Below are 20941 nucleotides of genomic sequence, written 5' to 3'. Positions count from 1 at the left end.
GTCTGAGTCTGCATTGAACCAGTTGCAAATTAATGAATCTCAAGCCTCTGAAGTAAAACGATTGACTGAAAGAACTGATAAAATTGAACTAACAGAACAAACTTTAATTAAAGAAAAGAATTTTACTTTTAAGACGCCTGGAATATTTAGAAAATCAATCAAAGAGACTGAATTTGCGTTTTATAAATTTTCCTAGATCCCCATTAATTTCTCCAATACAAATGGTTAAGAAATACTTAATAGAAATACTAGGAATGTCAGAGAATTCACTGCCACCAATAACTCGAGCTTTTTACTTGCACATTGATGCTAAAAGGGCATTGGATAATTTACAGACTCAGAGAGTGCAAGCAATGGAACTCACAGCATTTCTTGAATCTTCACTTGAGGTAATAACACAAAGGACAACATTATTGGTAACCTTTGCCTTGGAAATGGATAGGGACGCAGTACTCAAACTTTCCTTGAGACATTTAGATTCTATATTTTTGGGTTCAAAATAAGAGCTTTTCCGGATTTATCCAGGGAAACAAAGCAGAGACATAAGGTGTTTCTGATGTTACGACCAAGAGCAGTAGCAATTGGGGCTGATTTCCTTTTGAAATTTCCCTGTATCTGTCAAGTAATGTTTCAAACTAAACAATATCAGTTTTTTGACCCAAAACAGTTGGAAGATTTCTTAGTAAGTAGAGAGGAGGTTAATGTACAAGTCTAGTTGCATATGTAACACTGTAAGACAGATTAGAGTGAACCACTCGGGAATAATGCACTCTTTGATTTAATTATTATGTATAAATGCTTAATAACTAAGTAGTGATACTTCTTTTCTTTGATCAGTTACCAAAAAAATATGTGGACGATAGTAATGATTCTTGTGGATTAATGTAATCTTTTCTTTTAGTAATGTTTCATATTTTGTGTATTATCACTCATAAATGTATATTATGTTTGTTAAAAAACTAATAAAGAAGTTTGAAAAAAAAAAAAGGGGAGAAAGGGTTACTGGCCCAGACTCCACCACTCGAATTTGCTGTCCACAAGATCCAGCCAGGAGATTGGATACTGGTCAAGTCCTGGAAAGAGTCCAAGCTACAGCCCTCCTGGGAAGGTCCTTATCAAACCTTGCTGACCACTGAAACCGCAGTCAGGACCATAGAGAAGGGTTGGACACACTACACCAGGATCAAGGGACCAGTGGAAGCACCTGCAAATTCCCCTGGGTGGACAGTGATAAAGACAGAGGATCCTCTCAAGATAAAGATTAAAAGAAAGACTGAAAATGCTGCATGAACAAGTCCCATGAGGGACTTGTTTTGAGCTGGGATCCAGGCCCTGATGATAATCCTGCCTGGGATCCTGTGACCAGGTTTTGTAGACCGTGTGAACCATTAATAGACAGTTGGACTACAGGGCCAGGGACATCTACTATAGGGGAAGGGGACCATGGGCGTAGACTGGGGGGGGGGGGGGCGAGGGGGGGCAATGCCCCCCCCAAACGCAGGGCCGGCACCAGGCAGCTCTTCCTTCGCCCCGCCCTCTCTCCGTTCCTTCTCCTCCCTCCCTCCGGATCCGTCCCTCACCGACCTGATCTTCGAATCCTTTGTCTGCCCGGCACGCTAGCGCTCTCTCCCCTGCTGGTTCGCTCTTTAAAAATGGCCGCCGAGACTTCCAGAGGCGGCCTCGCGAGACTTAGTCTCGGCGGCCATTTTGAAGCACGAACCGGCAGGGGAGAGTCAGCGCTAGCGGGCAGGCGAAGAATTCGAAGATCAAGTTGGTGAGGGATGGATCCGGAGGGAGGGAGGAGAACTGGCTCGCTGCGGGGGGGGGGGGGGGAGAAGGAACAGGGAGAGGGTGGGATGAAGAGAGGGCAGGGGAGAGGAGGGTCACTGCTGGACTGGGTGGATAGAGGGAAGGGGAAAGGAGGGCCACTGGGTATGGGGACAGGGGAGAGGAGGGTCACTGCTGGACTGAGTGGATGGAGGGCAGGGGAAAGGAGGGCCACTGGGTATGGGGACAGGGGAGAGGAGGGTCACTGCTGGACTGAGTGGATGGAGGGAAGGGGAAAGGAGGGCCACTGGGTATGGGGACAGGGGAGAGGAGGGTCACTGCTGGACTGAGTGGATGGCGGAAGGGGAAAGGAGGGCCACTGGGCATGGGGGCAGGGGAGAAGAGGGTCACTGCTGGACTGAGTGGATGGAGGAAAGGGGAAAGGAGGGCCACTGGGCATGGGGGCAGGGGAGAGGAGGGTCACTGCTGGACTGAGTGGATGGAGGGCAGGGGAAAGGAGGGCCACTGGGCATGGGGACAGGGGAGAGGAGGATCACTGCTGGACTGGGTGGATGGAGGGCAGGAGGGCAGGGGAAAGGAGGGCCACTGGGCATGGGGACAGGGGAGAGGAGGGTCACTGCTGGACTGGGTGGATGGAGGGCAGGGGAAAGGAGGGCCACTGGGCATGGGGACAGGGGAGAGGAGGGTCACTGGTGGACTGGGTGGATGCAGGGGAAAGGAGGGCCACTGGGTATGGGGACAGGGGAGAGGAGGGTCACTGCTGGACTGAGTGGATGGAGGGCAGGGGAAAGGAGGGCCACTGGGCATGGGGACAGGGGAGAGGAGGGTCACTGCTGGACTGAGTGGATGGAGGGCAGGGGAAAGGAGGGCCACTGGGTATGGGGACAGGGGAGGGGAGGGTCACTGCTGGACTGAGTGGATGGAGGGCAGGGGAGAGGAGGGTCACTGCTGGACATGGGTGGATGGAGGGCAGGGGAAAGGAGGGCCACTGGGCATGGGGGAAGGAGAAAGGAGGGTCGCTGGGTATGGGTGCTTGCAGGGCAAAGGGAGAGAAGGGTCGCTGGACATGGGTGGATGGAGGGCAAAGGGAGAGAAAAGAAATGCTGGACATGGATGGAGGGGAGGAAAGAGTGAGGAAGGAGATGAGATGAGGGAAAAGGAAGAGAGGAGAAAAACTGCACATGGATGAAGAAAATAGGCAGAAGCTGAGGACCAGAAATGAAGAAGAAAGGAGGAAAGGAAAGAAATAAATGGAAAGGAAGCACTGGAAACTGAGTTAAGAGGACAGATAGCAGCAGAATCAGATACTGGACCAGCATGATCAGAAAAACAGTCACCAGACAACAAAGGTAGAAAAAATTTTTTATTTTCATTATAGTGTTTGGAATATGTTCACTTTGAGAATCAGGTGCTCAACATTAAAAGTTTATATTTACTTATTTATACCCCCCCCCCCCCCAGGCTCTCTCCCCGGCTAAAGCCAGCTCTGCAATTTGGGGGGGGGGCGCAGAGGGGGACCGGGGGGGAGAGTCTGTTGTTAAACATTTACCAGCACACCACTGCCTGCCGCCAAACCCGCTGCCTCTCCGATTCAGTGGCTATCCATCGTCAAACAAACACTGGTTATTCCCAAAAAAGCCAGCTCTTGCTCCCTTCCTTCCTCCATATTAGCATAATTTGCATATACATATATGCAAATGAATATGCTAATATGCCCCACCCCTTCCTTTGCCCCCCCAATGAAACAGTCAAACTACGCCTATGAAGGGGACATATATGGATGTGCTAAGATAAAGGTTGAACAGGGAGACATATCACTACCCCAACCTAACACGGGGGAACTGGTAACATTTTGGTTCACTACATATGAAATATTGGGAGGGGGTTGGCAACCTTGGTACTTTCTCAGAAAAAGGGGGAATAGAAATATTGAACTGTTTAGGCTTGTTAAGATTAGAAGGCTGTCTTCCTTTAGCATAGGGGCTATAATCGTTTCTTTCCCTTGAATAAAGTGCATATCTTCTCTTAAATGCAGATAGAAGAAATAGAAATAGCAGTGATAGTATTGTTGCAACTTGTAGGACTAGTTTTGTTCTGCTGCTTAAATAAGGAAAGATTTTGGGGGAGACCTAAAGGGGACAAAGGAGATGATTTGGAACTGGTTACCTTTAACCAGTCCAAAGTCTATTTTGTCTAACTACTACTACTTAACATTTCTTAAGCGCTACTAGGGTTACACAGCGCTGTACAATTAAACATAGAAGGACAGTCTAATGTGAGTGGTCTCAGCCTTTCCTTATTGGTAATCATAATACTGATGTTAATAAGTCATGTTAATGCTTACAGGATCGCATACCCTGCTCCCCCAAAGTTTCATCCTATTCAGAATCTGCCTGTGAAGCTTACAATAAGGATAACAGAAACCACTAAACCCCAGGTAATTAGGTTTCACGTGTGCAACCTAATTAACTGTGGGGACTTGAAAGCACAGAGAAAATATAGCAGGGAAGACAAGTATATGTGTCTAAATGCCTCCTGTATGTCTTGCACTACACAGGCACAGGGATGGACTGCTACACCTAGTGGGGTAAACGCGACAATAACTAAGCCCCGGATCTCCATCCTTAAAGGACCCTCGCAGTCTGACTGTAGGGATAAAGAGTGTAATCCTGTTTTGCTGACAATCATGGGTACAGGGTGGACAGAAGAGATTAGTGGTAAGGCCTATAAGAAGGATATAAATAATACCCTCTTTGGGATGGGAATAGATGTATCAGGAGGAGACCCAGTAGCATGCTATTTAAAGATTATTGTGGACAAAAAGGTTCAGGATGTCCTGATTGCAACAAACATGCCTATAATAAAGCCATTTTGACCACCTCTAAATAATCCTAAAGTGGTGCAAGCAATAGAGGTAAAGGATTTGAGACAGACATTTGAGATAGAAACAGGATATGGGGAGATAAATACCTAGGTTGAATGGGTCAAATTTACAGTTGTCAGTCTGAACAAAAGTGATTGCTATGCATATGCCTCGGGCAGGTCGATGGTTAATTACCCCTTTTCCTTTGGGGTGGAATTCAAATCTCAACGCAATGAGATGTATGTTGGCTCTGTTTCAGGAGGAAGGAGCATGGGGAAATTACTCCTGTAAATCTCTGGCACTGCTGTTCCCGGCACTAAGCCTTAAAGATGTGCGTGTACCACCAGTCTTCTTACCAGGCCATGGGAACCATTCAGCCTGTCTCTCAAGATTGAGGGAAGGGGCAACCAGGCAGGTAGGAGTTTTATGCACATGCACACAAGTGATGAATGTGACTAGGAAGCAGGCTAGTGGAAACTGTTCAAACCTGAAAATAGCCAGAGCAGTTGTGTGGTGGTATTGTGGGGGAAGAATTCTCAGGCCAACCCTCCCTGCAGACTGGACAGGCACATGTGAATTAGTGTAATTGGCTGTTCCATTCACCCTGGCATTTGAACAAGGGCTCAAGTTATATAATAGACAAAAGAGAGGTACAATAAGTATTTCTTTTGATGATAGAATTTATATAGACTTGTGGGAGATTATAGATGAAAAAGACAATAAAAGGATCAAAGAAAAAGAGTAGGGAATTATGAGAAATGTGTAAATATATTGCTTTTTCATTTAACATAATTGTAAAGATAGAATATATAGTTTAGACCCTTTTTAACAAAGATCATCACATTAGAGCTTGAACAAAGGAACTGTGTTTCTCTGTGTTAGTCTAAAGAGACATGTGCAAATTGATAAGAAGCTGAGACAGGAAAGAAGGGAGGGGGGTGAAAAAAGCCCAAACTGCTGAGACACAGGACAGCTTCAAAGACAGGCCTTAGAACTAAGAGTCAGGCATGAAACTATGATTGAACATCTGCGAGATAGCTGTGACTATAAACAAAAGGAAGAGGAGGAGGTGAAACATTCCATGTGATCAATATTCAATGAGAAACTTAGGGGCAGACAAAGAAGAAATACTATATAACTTGTAAACCCTAAGGAAATGTGTGCCTGCTTCCTTTCAGAGACACCCATTCTTGCAAGAGTGTATTTTTTGAAATAATAAACTAATCAAGACTTGTTTCACCAATCTGATTTTCTAAGTCCTTTTTTGGTATAAGTTCTCAGGTTATCTGGGGGGCTGTTTATAACAGGGGAAATGGGCCTTAATGCTTTTAGGTGTTTTATCAGCATAAGATGTGGTGAGAATTCCAGGATGTAGGATGTACTGCTTTCCAATGCTGTATACATAATTAAAGTAGTACTGTTTAAAAGATTCTGTAAATGAAATAATTTACACTAAAAGAGACCAAATTGTAGCAACTAACATCAAAGAGATTAACTCCCAGATTCTGTATGTGGTGCTCAAAATTGCATGCATAAACTTGGGCATGCACCCAATTTGCATGCACAATTTAATTGAGTAATGAGCCAATTAGCACCAATAATTGAGCACTAGCAATCAATTAATGGTGTTAATTGACAACAATTTGGATTAACGCATGCATCTTGCTAACTGTTATTTTATAAAGATGCACACACATATCTTTTAGTGTGCAACTGAAAAGGGGCATGGCTATGGGAGGGGTATGGGAGGGTCAGGGGCATTCACTAAAAAATGTGCACAGTATTATAGAATTTGGGGGATCTGCATCTAATTTACGCACAAGAATTTACACCAGGTTTCACTTGGTGTAAATCCTCGCTCCCAAATTTGGATCCCGGTGCTATGTGCTATTCTATAAACGGTGCCCAACTTGGAGTGCCATTTATAGAATTATGCTCATCACACATTTTTTTTCAGCAACCAAATTTGGGCACCATTTACTGAATCTAGTCCAAAGTGTAGAAAAATAAAAACTTTGCCTTGTGTGGCAAAGCATTTCAGAGAACTAGTTTCCTGAGTGCTCTCACACAGCTTTGTATGAAGATGGGCTGCAGCCTTAAAAGTTTGTCTCTGTTGAAGGAGAAAGTGACGTCACCATCTAAAATGGAGGCTTAAACACGAGGCTCCGTTGGGGCTATGTGGTATTGAGCTATTCCCGAGACACTGACAGGCTATTAAGTGTGGACTGGAGGGTGAGAAGGTGTGAGACTGTACAGCTGAGGATAAATGAGCTGTGAAGAAGGGACTGAGAGCGGAGAGAGCAGCAGCTGAAAGTTCCTTCTCTCCTACCTGGTGGGGGTCAGACAGGCTCTGCTTGAGGAGAAGGCGGGAAGCAGTGTGAGCTAACACTGAGCCAGGACATCTGTGTTATGAGGAATTCCTGGGCTGCGGAGAGATTGGGGGCTCGTGTGAAGATTTCAGCACATTTGGAGAATATCGTGGAGGACACAGGGAGCTGCAGCTGCCTGTCGGGAGCCGAGTACAGTGTTTGCCCAGGCGTCTCTTATGTGAAGGGCTGCATTCCTCGCTATCTCAGGAGCTGTGTGATCTGTGAGTTTCCTACATTGTGACCTATATCTCCATTCTTTGCTATGGAGTGACTGTGTGGAGGAGGGTTGACTGCCAGGGACTTTTACATCCAGCTGTGACAGACAGACTTGGAGAATAAAAGCAGTTTATGTACTGGGATTGAGCTCAAGCTGTGATAATTAACTGCTAGCCTGCAGCATATGATACATCTTTAAGGAAGAAAGTGAGTTGCGAGAGGGGTGACATGTGGCATTGGAAGCTAACTCCTGACCCGGTATCTATAGGATAATTTTGTTTGGATTAAAAAAACGGATTGCTAGACGTCACCGATGCAGCAGGCAGCATAATTTTAGAGTTCCACAGGAACGCGAAGAAAAAAGTGTGGTGACCCCCAAAATAGTGCACAAACGATTTCGATTGCTCAGCGGATGGGATCACTGTGGGATCTTGGAATGTGAATGGCTTAAACAGCCCGAAGAAGCATAATATATCGGGAGATTTATAAAATACAGTGGGACATAATTATGTTACAAGAGACGCATGTCCAAAAGAAAGATGAACAGTTAATACAATATAAAAAATTGGGCAGCAATTACATTTTAGCTGATCCTAGAGGGGGGAAAAAGGGAGGATTGGTAATTTAAATAAAAGAGAGGGTCCCTTTTGTCCATGAACAAACGTACCTGGAGAGTCAGGGCAGATGTATTGCTGTTAAAGGACGAATAAATAAACAATCAATTACATTTGTGAATATTTACACGCCCAGTGAAGGGCAGGGAGCCTTCTTCGAGGCTTTGAGGTTGGAGCTCACTCAGTTTGTAGAAGGGGAAGTAATTCTCGGGGGCGACTTTAATCTGATGACGACGGAACTTGATCATTCTACAGGGAAGAAGGGCGGAGGGCAGGCTAATACAACTAAGCTGCTGAGATTGGTTAAAGAGCTGGATTTGATTGATATTTGGAGGTTGCAGCACCCCGGGCAAAAGACCTATTCCTTTTACTCACATGCACAACAAACATACACAAGGATTGATGTAATTTGGGGCTCCCACAATCTATGGGGGGAGGTACGAGAGTCTAATATAGGAAATATACATGCATCCGACCATGCCCCGGTCTGGGTCTTGTGGAGAGGATTAAGGAGAGAAAAAAGCAGTACATTTTGGAGGTTGAATTAATCCCTACTTGATGAGGTAGAAGCTTGTGAGGAACTTAAAGCAGTGGTACAGGAGTATTTGTTTCATAACGATAGAGGGGATGTGACAGACGGGACACTCTGGGATGCGCTCAAAGTGGTGCTCAGAGGACATCTGATTAAGAAGGGGTGCCAAAGGAAGCGAGAGAGACAAAATCATGAATTGGGAGTGAGGGCCAGATTAGCTACTTTGGAGGCCCAACATCAGGAAGGGAATGATCCTAGGGTTTTCCAAAAGCTGAAGGAATGCAGGGCAGAGATGCAACAAATACAAATTAGGCAGATGGAATTTCATAGAAAGCTGGTCCAACAAAAGATTTTGAATACAGCAATAAAGCAAGTAGGATGTTGGCATGTAGTTTGCGCCAGCGGAAAGTGGGCAACACCATCACTAAACTAAAAGGAACAGGAGAGAAGCTGCTCCACCAGGATAGGGACATAAGAGAACGATTTGCCGAATATTATGCGGCTTTGTACTCTAAGGAAACCACGGCGTCTGCAGTGAAGATCCAGGGTTATATATCAGGGTTGGGCCTCCACAGGTTGACAGAGGAGCAAAGGGTGAGTTTGGATAAACCTATTATACTGGAGGAGGTAGAGGGGGTCATAAAGAGTTTGAAGGGGGATAAGGCACCAGGATTGGACGGGTATACAGCAAAGTTTTATAAGGTATTGGGAAAGGTGCTGGGTCCCCTTTTGACACGGGTAGGTAATGAATGCTTTACAACAGGGAAGTTGCCAAAGAGCATGCGTGAAGCAGGGATTTCAGTGATTCCTAAACCAGGGCAAGACCCAACAGTGTGCGGGTCCTATAGACCAATATCACTTATAAATGTAGACATTAAGATCCTGGCTAAGGTAATGGCGGTAAGGGTTAATAAGTTCCTGCCCCAGTTAATTCACGAGGACCAAGTGGGTTTTATACCTCAGCGGCAAGTGGCTGATAATATTAGGAGGACACTGAATATCATTTGGGAGGCCCAAAACAGGAAGGAGACCTTTGTACTATGAAGAAAGACTAAGGAGGCTAGGGCTTTTCAGCTTGGAGAAGAGACAGCTGAGGGGAGATATGATAGAGGTATATAAAATAATGAGTGGAGTGGAACAGGTGGATGTGAAGCGCCTGTTCACGCTTTCCAAAAATACTAGGACTAGGGGGCATGCGATAAAACTACAGTGTAGTACATTTAAAACAAATCGGAGAAAAATATTTTCTTCACCCAACGCATAATTAAACTCTGGAATTTGTTGCTGGAGAACGTGGTGGAGGCGGTTAGCTTGGCAGAGTTTAAAAAGGGGTTAGACGGTTTCCTAAAGGACAAGTCCATAAACCACTACTAAATGGACTTGGGAAAAATCCACAATTCCAGGAATAACATGTATAGAATGTTTGTACGTTTAGGAAGCTTGCCAGGTGCCCTTGGCCTGGATTGGCCGCTGTCGTGGACAGGATGCTGGGCTCAATGGACCCTTGGTCTTTTCCCAGTGTGGCATTACTTATGTACTTATGTACTGTTAACAACAGATGCAGAAAAAGCATTTGATCGGGTGGAGTGGAATTACCTGTGGGAAGTCTTGGAGGCAATGGGGTTTGGCCCAAGGATCTTGATGTGGCTCAGGGGGTTATATGAGGCACTGGTGGCCAGGATAAAAGTAAATGGGGGGTACTCGGATCCAGTCAATATACAGAGAGGCACCCGGCAGGGCTGTCCACTCTCACCCCTTCTGTTTGCTATGGCGATTGAACCATTAGTGCAAAAAATTAGAGATTCTGCATACATAAAGGGGCTCCACATAGGAGAAAGGAAGCATAAAATAGCGCTGTTCACGGATGACATACTCTTTTACGTGCAGCACCCGGGGGGGGGGGGGGGGGGTCCGGCTTTAAAGTCAATTATGATTAATCGGAAGTTCTGGGAATAACGGCGCCCACATCACATTTTGAGGGAGTGCTGCAAAACTTCTTGTTTAAAAGAGTGAGGGTTAGTTTCAGGTATCTAGGCATACAGCTCCCGTGGGCCCTGGCACAGCTATATGGGCTCAACTACGATCCACTGTTTAGAGAGCTTAGGAATGATATGAGTCGATGGAAAAATGGATTGCTATCATGGTGGGGGAGAATTGCGGTGGTTAAAATGAATTTGGTCCCTCGGCTGTTGTTCCTTTTTCAAACACTGCTGCTGGGCGTCCCTAATGTGGCATTGAAGAAATTACAAACAGACATATCACAATTTGCATGGGAAGGAAAAAGAGCTAGATTGTCGAAACGAATTATGTGGGGCGGAGTGGAAGAAGGGGGGAGGGGGCTGCCGAATATAATCTGGTACTACCAAGCAACACAATTAAAGCAGGTGGCAGAATGGAGCAGGGGACAGCGGTCACAGGTGGCAATCTTAGAACAACATCTTGAACCATGGTGCAATCTAGAGAGAGGTCTGTGGGGATCTAGCTTAATGTCTGCCCCTAAAAGAGGGAATGATAATCCCTTTATAGTTCACTTAGAGAGTGTATGGGATACATTGAAGTATAAATTTAGGAGGGGGGCGAAAACTTCAACCCTAGCACACATTATACAAGAAGCTGAGTTCCCTGCGGGTCAAGAGGGAGGAATTTTTCGGGAATGGTATAGAAAGGGCCTGCGGAAATTCAGGAATCTTTTCTATGAGTGGAAATTGAGAGACTTTGGGAAGTTGCAGAGGAAGTTTGAATTGCTGGAGACGGATTACTATGCATACGTGCAAATTAGGCACTACATGGGAAGGCAGGGATGGTTACAGACAGACCCGAGAGAATGTGAAAAACTGGAAAATATCTAGGGCACTTTGGAGGGTGGGAGAAGGGGCATCTCCAGACTCTACCGGTATATTAGAGGAGATACATTCATTAAGTTACCGTACATGAAGGCCTAGGAATGGAATTTCAAGATCAAAATGAGTGTGGGAGAATGGGAACGGATGTGTCATGAAGTGAAAAAAGCATCTATGTGTGTATTAATAAAAGAGAATGCCTATAAAGTTTTTAGTATTATACGCCGGACAGAGTGAAGCGTATGTACCCGACAGCATCTGAAATAAAAGAGGCCAGAAATGGCAGAGGCAGATTAAGAGATTATGTCTGGCAGCAGCTAAATTGGAAATTGCGGCCCATTGGAAGCAACGAGTAGGGCCCACTATCTTAGACTGGAAAGTAAGACTCCAGGTCATAACGGATCTTGAGAAATTGACAGATTGAAGAGCTGGCAGATACAGACATGATGCGCAAGAATGGACAAACTTAGAAAGAATATGGAACACTGCTAGTGGTACGGTACACCGGGGGGGAGGGTAGCCTTGAACGGGAGGATAGTGGGAGGAGGAGGGGTGGGAGGGGGGATGGAAGGGTTGGGTAAGGGGAAAAATACAATGTTGATTATGTATTACAGATGAGTTTGAGGAATTTTGGAGAGTTGGTAGCCTTGTGGCTGCAGTTAAGTGCATTGTATGATTTTCTTTATTGAAATGTTGGTTTCTCTAGGTGCTGGAATCTGAACCAAAATCTCCTGCAAAGGAAAGGTTTAATTCTGACCTATAAATCCCCACACTTCTCAACTAGCTGGTTTCTCTAGGTGAGCTACCTGATAATCTCTTTAAAATTTTACTGCTTATTGCTTAATAATTTTAATTTAGCACTGTGAAACCTCTCTTTCTCTCTCTCTCTCTCTCTCTCTCTCTCTTTCTTTCTTCCTGTTCCTGCCAAACTCTGATAGAGAGGAACTGCTATAATTATTGGGAATATTTAGACTTAGTGATAAGGAAAGTTAGCAATATCAGTTTTTAAAAGTTAAATCAAGTGAAAATTCTTGCTCAAACTGGACCATTTGGGTCCATTCAACTAGAGCATTCCCTTGATAACAACAGCATTCAGCTGACACTTTGGGAGTTAAGCACCCCCACAGCTGGAGGCAGGGTTGGCCTCAAACTTAAGGAATACCACTTATATCTAACTTGCAGGTGCTGGAATCTGAACCAAAATCTCCTGCAAAGGAAAGGTTTAATTCTGACCTATAAATCCCCACACTTCTCAACTAGCTGGTTTCTCTAGGTGAGCTACCTGATAATCTCTTTAAAATTTTACTGCTTATTGCTTAATAATTTTAATTTAGCACTGTGAAACCTCTCTTTCTCTCTCTCTCTCTCTTTCTTTCTTCCTGTTCCTGCCAAACTCTGATAGAGAGGAACTGCTATAATTATTGGGAATATTTAGACTTAGTGATAAGGAAAGTTAGCAATATCAGTTTTTAAAAGTTAAATCAAGTGAAAATTCTTGCTCAAACTGGACCATTTGGGTCCATTCAACTAGAGCATTCCCTTGATAACAACAGCATTCAGCTGACACTTTGGGAGTTAAGCACCCCCACAGCTGGAGGCAGGGTTGGCCTCAAACTTAAGGAATACCACTTATATCTAACTTGCAGGTGCTGGAATCTGAACCAAAATCTCCTGCAAAGGAAAGGTTTAATTCTGACCTATAAATCCCCACACTTCTCAACTAGCTGGTTTCTCTAGGTGAGCTACCTGATAATCTCTTTAAAATTTTACTGCTTATTGCTTAATAATTTTAATTTAGCACTGTGAAACCTCTCTTTCTCTCTCTCTCTCTCTCTCTTTCTTTCTTCCTGTTCCTGCCAAACTCTGATAGAGAGGAACTGCTATAATTATTGGGAATATTTAGACTTAGTGATAAGGAAAGTTAGCAATATCAGTTTTTAAAAGTTAAATCAAGTGAAAATTCTTGCTCAAACTGGACCATTTGGGTCCATTCAACTAGAGCATTCCCTTGATAACAACAGCATTCAGCTGACACTTTGGGACTTATAATCCCACCCCAGGGTTTGCCACTCATTTATAGACAAACCAGTCCTCATTAACTTTCCCCAATCATACACAGCCAGTCTTGCAGGCTACTACTCCAACATAGTACACCTGTTCATACCCATTTCAACCAATCAGGATGACTTTTATTCTCTGCAATAATTGTGATGCTTTAGTTTCAAGGCCAATCATCTGGAGACTTAAAGCTTGTCCTATCTGTCTTCAGCTATCTACTTTAAAACAAGAGCTCTGTAAAGTAATACAAGAATTAGATGCAATTAAAGCAACTTATAGGACTGTGCAGAATCATAACTTCTCACCACTGCCTCAAAGAATAAAACCACATAACAGATGGTTCACAGTAGGCTCGGGCAGACTTCATCATGTGACACAGAAGCATCCGCCCGCACAAGTGTTGCCACTACAAAATTCTTTTGCTCCACTACAGCACTCTGATGTTCCTGAAAATAAAACTAAAGTGGAAAAAGAAGAAAAAGCAAGGAAGAGGGAACAAAAATATGAGAAGGTACCCAAAGAGAAAACACCCTCACAAATCACTAAAACCAAAACACATACTAGGAAATGTACATGGAAAGCGATGACCACAAATGCTCGCAGTCTAAGCAAGAAAATTCCTGACCTTCAAGCCCTGATTTTGGAGTCTAACTTGGACATAGTTGCAGTCACAGAGACATGGCTCAATGGTTCCCATGAATGGGATGTAAACATACCAGGCTATAATCTTTTTAGGAAGGATAGAGAGGGACGTATAGGTGGAGGAGTAGCTCTGTATGTCAGAAATGATATCGCAGCGACTGAAATGACAGGGAACTGGGGAAAGGAAGAAGCGATATGGATCACCTTAAAAAGAGAGGATAGAACCTTGGTCCACGTGGGTGTTGTCTATAGACCCCCCGACACAATTGGAAGAACTAGATAAAGATCTGATTGCTGATATTCAAAAGTTGGGGAAGAAAAGAGAGGTGCTGTTGTTGGGAGATTTTAATCTGCCGGATGTAGATTGGAAGGTTCCGTCTGCAAAATCAGAAAGAAGTAGAGAGATTGTGGATGTGAAGGAGTGGAACGCCGGTACTACCTGAATACTACTGAGCAACAGGACAACCTCATGTTTTGTGCCTACTGATGGACTTTTACTTATGCACTCTACCTCTGCTTTTGGCTGTTTGGCCACACCTTATTACTGCACTGGACATTTGTGCCTTATCCAGTTTTACTGTTTACTAACAAGACAAGTTTGCTGTTTACTAATGTACAGACAGAATGCAGGGCTATTAGATATATAGCTTGTAACAGTAGTTTGCAAGGCCTATACAAGACCAGCTTGCACGTAGCAACGCCATCTGAATAGGCGACCTTGGAGGGTGCTGACACCCCCCTGCATTCCTGAGCCGCACCTTATCTCCTGTGCTAGAAAGGAGCATTGTGTGTGTACAGAATAAGCTGCTAAGTTTCGTTTTTCTTGCCAGTATCATTTCAGTGTTATGACGTGTGTACGTACTGGGACTACAATTTTGTACTGTAAGAACTACAAATGTTTACTGCGCATGACAGGTATGACGTGTAAGGGGCCAAATGCGCAGGCCCAGTAGGGAAGTATAAATGTAAGCGTCAGATGATTTATGACACACAGTGTCCCGAGGCTACTCGGTGCTGTTCACTTGCTAGCAATAAAGTTGCCTTGTTTGGAACCAAAATTTGCCTTTCGTCTCCTGATTTCCCACCTGTTTCATTGGCACCCCAGATGGGACAGAAGTAGAAAGGGGAATCGGATTATATTCTTCCCCTCCCCCACTGCGGTCGGATCGGGTCATCGACCCCCACCTGAGAAGGTGGTGAGTGGCCACCGCTGATTTCAGCGTCCATCTCCCGGAGGAGGGCCGATCCACTCCGCCTGACTGTAGAGGGGGCTGTGTGGTTCCGACAAGGCACCTTTTTCCATTTCAGAGAGAAGCGTACGACGGCGCAGCCTGCGACCCCGGCGGACAGGCGAGTATACTCTACGTAGTGACCGGCCCAGTAAGGACCGAAGAAGAGGCGTGATCACCCTCTTTTAGCCAGTGACTAATACGGACTATTGGTATCCGACTAGGTCCCGAAACTCACTAGGCTCCGACGACGAAACCGAGCGGCGAACGGGAGGGTTTCTTGTGGCGTATGAAAGTGTGTGAATGGGCTTGCAGTTCCAGGCCGGGCGACCGCGTCCTGGTCAGGCCGAGTGTTGACCCTTCTGTGTCTGGTGGAACGAGACCCCTTACTCCTCCACCTCACCTTTCCCCCTTTTGTCCGTCACCTGTCCTTTGGCACTCAGGTTAGGATGGGCGGGGGTGGGTCCTCACCGTTAGATTTAATGACGGAACACTTTAGCGAAGTGTTCGACCTAGATAAATGTAGCAGGGCCGGGATGATACAGAGATGTCAATTTATGTGGCCAGGGCTAGGAATTGCTGGATGGCCCCCGGAAGGGTCATTCGAGTATGAAAAAGTGGCGGCGGTCATGAATATTGTTATAATTGAGGGAAACCCAGGCTGTCCCGAGGACATTCCATACATAGAAGCGTGGTTGGATGTAGTCCGGGATCCGCCGGCTTGGGCCCAACGGAAGGTAGAAAAGGCCGCCCTTATGTTGGTAAAGCAGAGAAAAGGCCGGAAAACCAAACTTAGAACCCTGCCGACCCATGCCTTCGCTCTCCAAAGCTCGGCAACCGCTGCCGTCCCGAAGGCCGCAGGGACCGCCCCCATACGGCCTACCGCCCCTAGCACTGAAGCCACTGAGACCACGCCCCCTGCTACCAGAGTCAAGGCAGGAACTACGCCCAGTACCACCAACACACTTTCTAGAAAAAAACCCCCAAAGAAAACCGCAGGGAAAGTTCAGGGTTCGGCCGAGAAGAAGCCTCCAAAAGCCCCGATACTTGCTACGGCGGAGGCATACGAAGACGACATTGCGCCGCCGCCCTATGCTCCTATGTACCCTGACCTTACGGGCCTAGCAGAAGGCCCCGCTGACGCCGAGACTTCCGGGTCAGAGTCGGATGCCGGGGAGACGTCCCGCCCAGCCTCACCTGAGTCACCTGGCCTCACAACCACACGGAAGAGTAAACGGGTTGTGAAGAACATTACTCGGTTCCCCCAATCGAGTCCGCAACAGGCCCAGGCCCTTCCGTCCAACCGAAAAGGGGGAACCTCCCACTTATTCCCAGTTCGACAGTCCACCACCTATACCCCTAACCCGGCGGAAGGGGGGGGCCAGCCCATCGAATCAACAGTTTATAGCCACGTTCCCTTCTCAAGTGCCGATTTGTATAACTGGAAATTCCATGGGCCGTCCTACGACCAGAAACCCGAGCAGCTGATAGAGCTGGTGGAAGGCATTATATACAGCTATAATCCAACTTGGGCAGACCTTAGGCAGTTGAGCGCCCACATCCTGACCTCTGAAGAACGCCGCCTTTTACAACAAAATATGGAGCAAGCCATCCGGGATGCGAATCCGGCCCATGCCAATTTACAGAACCTAATAGAAACGGAGGCGCCCATCGCTGCCCCTACGTGGGACTACCGAACCGCCGAAGGCCAAACCTTTATCCGCCGATACCAGCAGGCGTACCTGGCCGCCTTAAAGAAGGGGAAGCAGAAGGTTACCAACATGGGAAAAATCCACAGTGTAGTCCAACAAAAGGACGAGAGTCCAGGGGACTTCCTTGAACGACTTATGGAAGCATTCAGAAGGCACAGCCCGATAAATCCCGAAGACCCTAAGAACCTCCCAACCGTGGTTATGAGTTTTGTTAGCCAGTCAGCACCGGATATACGAAGAAAGCTACAGAGAACGGAGGGGTTCGAAGGGATGAGCCTAAGCCAACTGAAAGCTATAGCTGATCGCGTATTCGGATATCGCGACCAGGAGGAGAAGGTGGAGGCCCGGAAGGAATCGACCAGACGGATGCGGGAGAAGGCAGATGTGTTGGCCACGGTGCTGGAAGAACGAATGAGGTCTAGACCAAAGGGGAGGGGCAGGAGAACAAGAGGAACGCGGTCCCCCATAGGGCGTAACCAGTGTGCAAATTGCCGACAAGAAGGACACTGGTGGGCTGATTGTCCAGAGGAGATACGGGACAACCCGAGAGAAGAGGAATCATGGGACCGGCAGAGAGAGGAGGAGACCGGCGACCGCACGGGGGCCCCTAGGCGAGGCCGTGGAAGGGGCCGAAGAGAGAGAGGACGGGATGACCGGAGGGAATGGCAGATGGCTGTGGACGCTACCCGAGACAGCACAGCATGAAGAAACCGGGAGGGCAGAGTCCCCACTGACCCTCTGGTGGAAATTCGGGTGGGGACAGAATCTATGAAGGCCTTACTAGACACGGGGGCCCAGCGATCTGTTATCACCACTGCCATAGCCCCAGCCACGAAAGAAACTATACCAATTGTGGGAGCCTCCGGGAAATCCCTTGCGGCCCCCCTCCTCAAAGAGCGCCAAGTCCAGATCGGAGGGACGATGGTGTCCCATCAGTTCATACACATCCCTGGATGCCCGGTCCCCTTGATTGGTCGAGACCTACTCTGTAAGCTCCAGGCCACCTTGAAGTTCAAGACTACGGGTGAAGTGGAAGCTCGCTTTGAAGATCGGCCAGTGACACTTATCTGTCCAGTAAGAGAAGAATGGAGACTACACGTTCCCCCAACTGTAGGACCCGGCGACTGCCGTTACGACCAGAACACCCCTTTCGCCCAGCAGAGGCGAGCCATAATGGATGAAGTGCCTGATGTATGGGCAGAATTGAACCCCGGCGGACTGGCCGTTAACGCTATCCCCATCTGGATTGAGCTCAAACCAAATGCTCAAGTTGTCAACCAAGGACAATACCACATCCCCTATGCAGCCCGGCATAGTATGCATACACATCTACAGAAACTCCTTCAACAGGGAGTCCTTAAACCAATCAGATCCGCATGGAACACCCCATTGTTGCCCGTTAAGAAACCAGGAACATCCGAGTACAGACCCGTCCAGGACCTGAGGAAAGTCAACAACCAGGTAGCCGACATAGTTGCCCTCGTACCAAATCCATACTCCATCCTAGCCCAAGTGCCATCTCAGACCAAGTGGTACAGTGTCATTGATTTGAAGGACGCCTTCTTCTCCATCCCTCTTGCTGTCGACAGCCAAAAGTTGTTTGCCTTCACGTGGGAAGACTTGCAGACGGGAACCAAGCAGCAATATACATGGACCCGTCTTCCCCAGGGGTTCAAGAACTCGCCTACCCTCTTCGGCGACCAACTCGCCCAGGACCTGAAGACGTATCAGGACGAGTATGGGCCGGTCGTCCAATACGTGGATGACCTGTTGGTGGCCCGTGAAACGTACACCGAATGTGCTGAAGCTACACTCTACCTCTTGAAGACCCTGGAAGCCCAGGGGTACCGGGCCAGTCGCAAGAAGGCGCAGATATGCGAGATCGAAGTCGAGTATCTGGGGTTTCGCCTCCGAGAAGGAACCCGAAGGCTCGGTATCCCCCGAACCCAAGCTATTCGCAACCAACCCACTCCTGCAAACAAGAAGGAATTACGGGCACTCCTCGGAGCCGCTGGATATTGCCGCATTTGGATCATCAATTTTGCTATCCTGACCCACAGTTTGTATGCCAAGCTGAAGGGGCCTGAACTCGAGGGCCAGGATCTCCAGTGGGAGAAAAGCGAACTGAAAGCCCTTCAGGACCTTAAGGATGCCCTTGCGGCTCCACCAGCGCTCGGACTGCCAGATGTGACTAAGCCGTTCCACTTGTTCATCGACGAAAAGAAGGGATTGGCACTTGGAGTCCTCACCCAACTGGTCGGTACCTGGCAACGCCCTGTAGCATACCTCTCCAAGAGCATGGACAACGTGGCACGAGGATGGCCGGGCTGCCTACGAAGCATTGCGGCTGCTTGTCTCCTGATACACGAGGCCAATAAACTCACATTCGGCCAAACACTTTTTGTGACCACACCCCACACCATCCGCGGCCTACTCGAGAGCCACGGACCCAGATGGATGACCAACTCCCGATTGGTCAAATACCAAGCCCTCCTGTGCGAAAATCCGGAGGTGCGGATCCTGGACACGACCAACCTCAATCCTGCCACCCTCCTTCCGGCCCCTGAACCACCACTCCACGACTGTGAAGAGGTAATGGCCACTGTGCACTCGAGCAGACCTGACCTGAAGGATCAACCCTGGCAAGGGGGCATCACCCTTTTTACCGATGGAAGCAGCCAGGTGATAGAGGGAATTCGAAGAGCTGGCTATGCGGTGGTATCTGAGGACCATGTGATCGAGGCTATGGCTCTGACACCCGGAACATCAGCCCAGAAAGCGGAGCTAATCGCCCTCACCAGAGCCCTCCTGTGGGCTGAAGGAAAAGTTGTCAACATTTACACCGACTCCAAATACGCTTTCCTCACCCTCCAGGTGCACGGAGCCTTGTACAAGGAGAGGGGATTTCTGACAGCTGAAGGGAAAGGACTTGCAAATGCCGCTGAGATCTGCCAATTACTCGAGTCGGTATGGAAGCCGAAGAAGGTGGCTGTGATGCACTGCAGGGCCCACACTGGAAGAACGGACCCTATCGCCCGGGGAAATCAGCGGGCAGACGACGCTGCAAAAAGGGCAAGTCAGCTCCCCTACTCCTCTCACCCTCCTGACCCCGTACTCGTCGTCCAGCTCCCTACGGAGACCCCTATTTACACCCCCCAAGAAACGGAATGGGCCCAACAAGAGGGTCTACAGTCACGCAATGGCTGGTGGATACTACAGGATGGGCGCATATGGATACCCGAAGCCTTGGCCTGGACGGTGGCCAAGGAGGCTCACGACCGCACCCACCTGGGAAGGGACGCCCTGGGGCGCTTACTTGAGAAGACCTACTACATCAACAAACTATCCCTGTGGACCAAAAACGCTTCCAGCCGATGCGCGACTTGTGCCCGGAACAACCCTCGAACGGGGCCCGGCCCTATGCCAGGACATGTTCTCCGAGGCACCAGCCCTTTCCACGTGTGCCAGATTGACTTCACACACATGCCCCCGGCGCGCGGCTACAAAGCTATCCTCGTCGCCGTGTGTACCTACACCGGATGGATTGAAGCCCAGCCTACTAGAACGGAAATGGCTAAAGAAGTTACCTCCCTACTGCTTCATCAAATCCTACCCAGATACGGCCTCCCCAAGCAAATAAACTCTGACAACGGCCCCGCCTTCGCTAGTGAAGTAACACAACAACTCAGTACAAGGCTGGGTCTCGATTGGAAGTTGCATTGTGCCTGGAGACCCCAAAGCAGTGGAGTAGTGGAGAGGGCTAACCGATCCCTGAAGAACCAGCTAGCCAAGCTATGCCAAGAAGCAAAAGCCAAGTGGCCCGACCTGCTTCCACTGGCCTTGCTGCATCTTAGGTGTACCCCCAAGGCTACCGGCCTTACTCCCTACGAGATGATGTATGCTAGGCCACCACCACTACCCTCCTTTCCCGACTCCTTGCAGATACAGGGTGAGAGTTCCTTAGTGAAACAGATGAGAGCCTTACACCAGGTAGTGCAAGACATCCAGCAGTACACTGAAAGAGTAGCTCCCTTGGTCCTCACCAATCCTACGCACAGGTTCAGGGTGGGAGACGAGG

General features: G+C 47.6%; 1 long non-coding RNA gene across 1 annotated transcript in view; it reads left to right on the top strand.

The window, feature by feature from the left end:
• The first annotated feature begins 4914 nt into the window (after window positions 1–4914).
• The window catches only part of LOC115478409, a 361625-nt gene continuing 345598 nt past the window's right edge, over window positions 4915–20941 (top strand). The window contains exon 1 of the long non-coding RNA XR_003943507.1: window positions 4915–5066. This is a non-coding gene — a long non-coding RNA (uncharacterized LOC115478409). The remainder of the gene's footprint in view (window positions 5067–20941) is intronic.

The sequence above is a fragment of the Microcaecilia unicolor genome, chromosome 10 (genome assembly GCF_901765095.1).
Source record: "Microcaecilia unicolor chromosome 10, aMicUni1.1, whole genome shotgun sequence".
NCBI lineage: Eukaryota > Metazoa > Chordata > Amphibia > Gymnophiona > Siphonopidae > Microcaecilia > Microcaecilia unicolor.
Note: the sequence above shows the minus strand (reverse complement) of the source record. Positions and strands in the feature narration are given on the sequence as shown.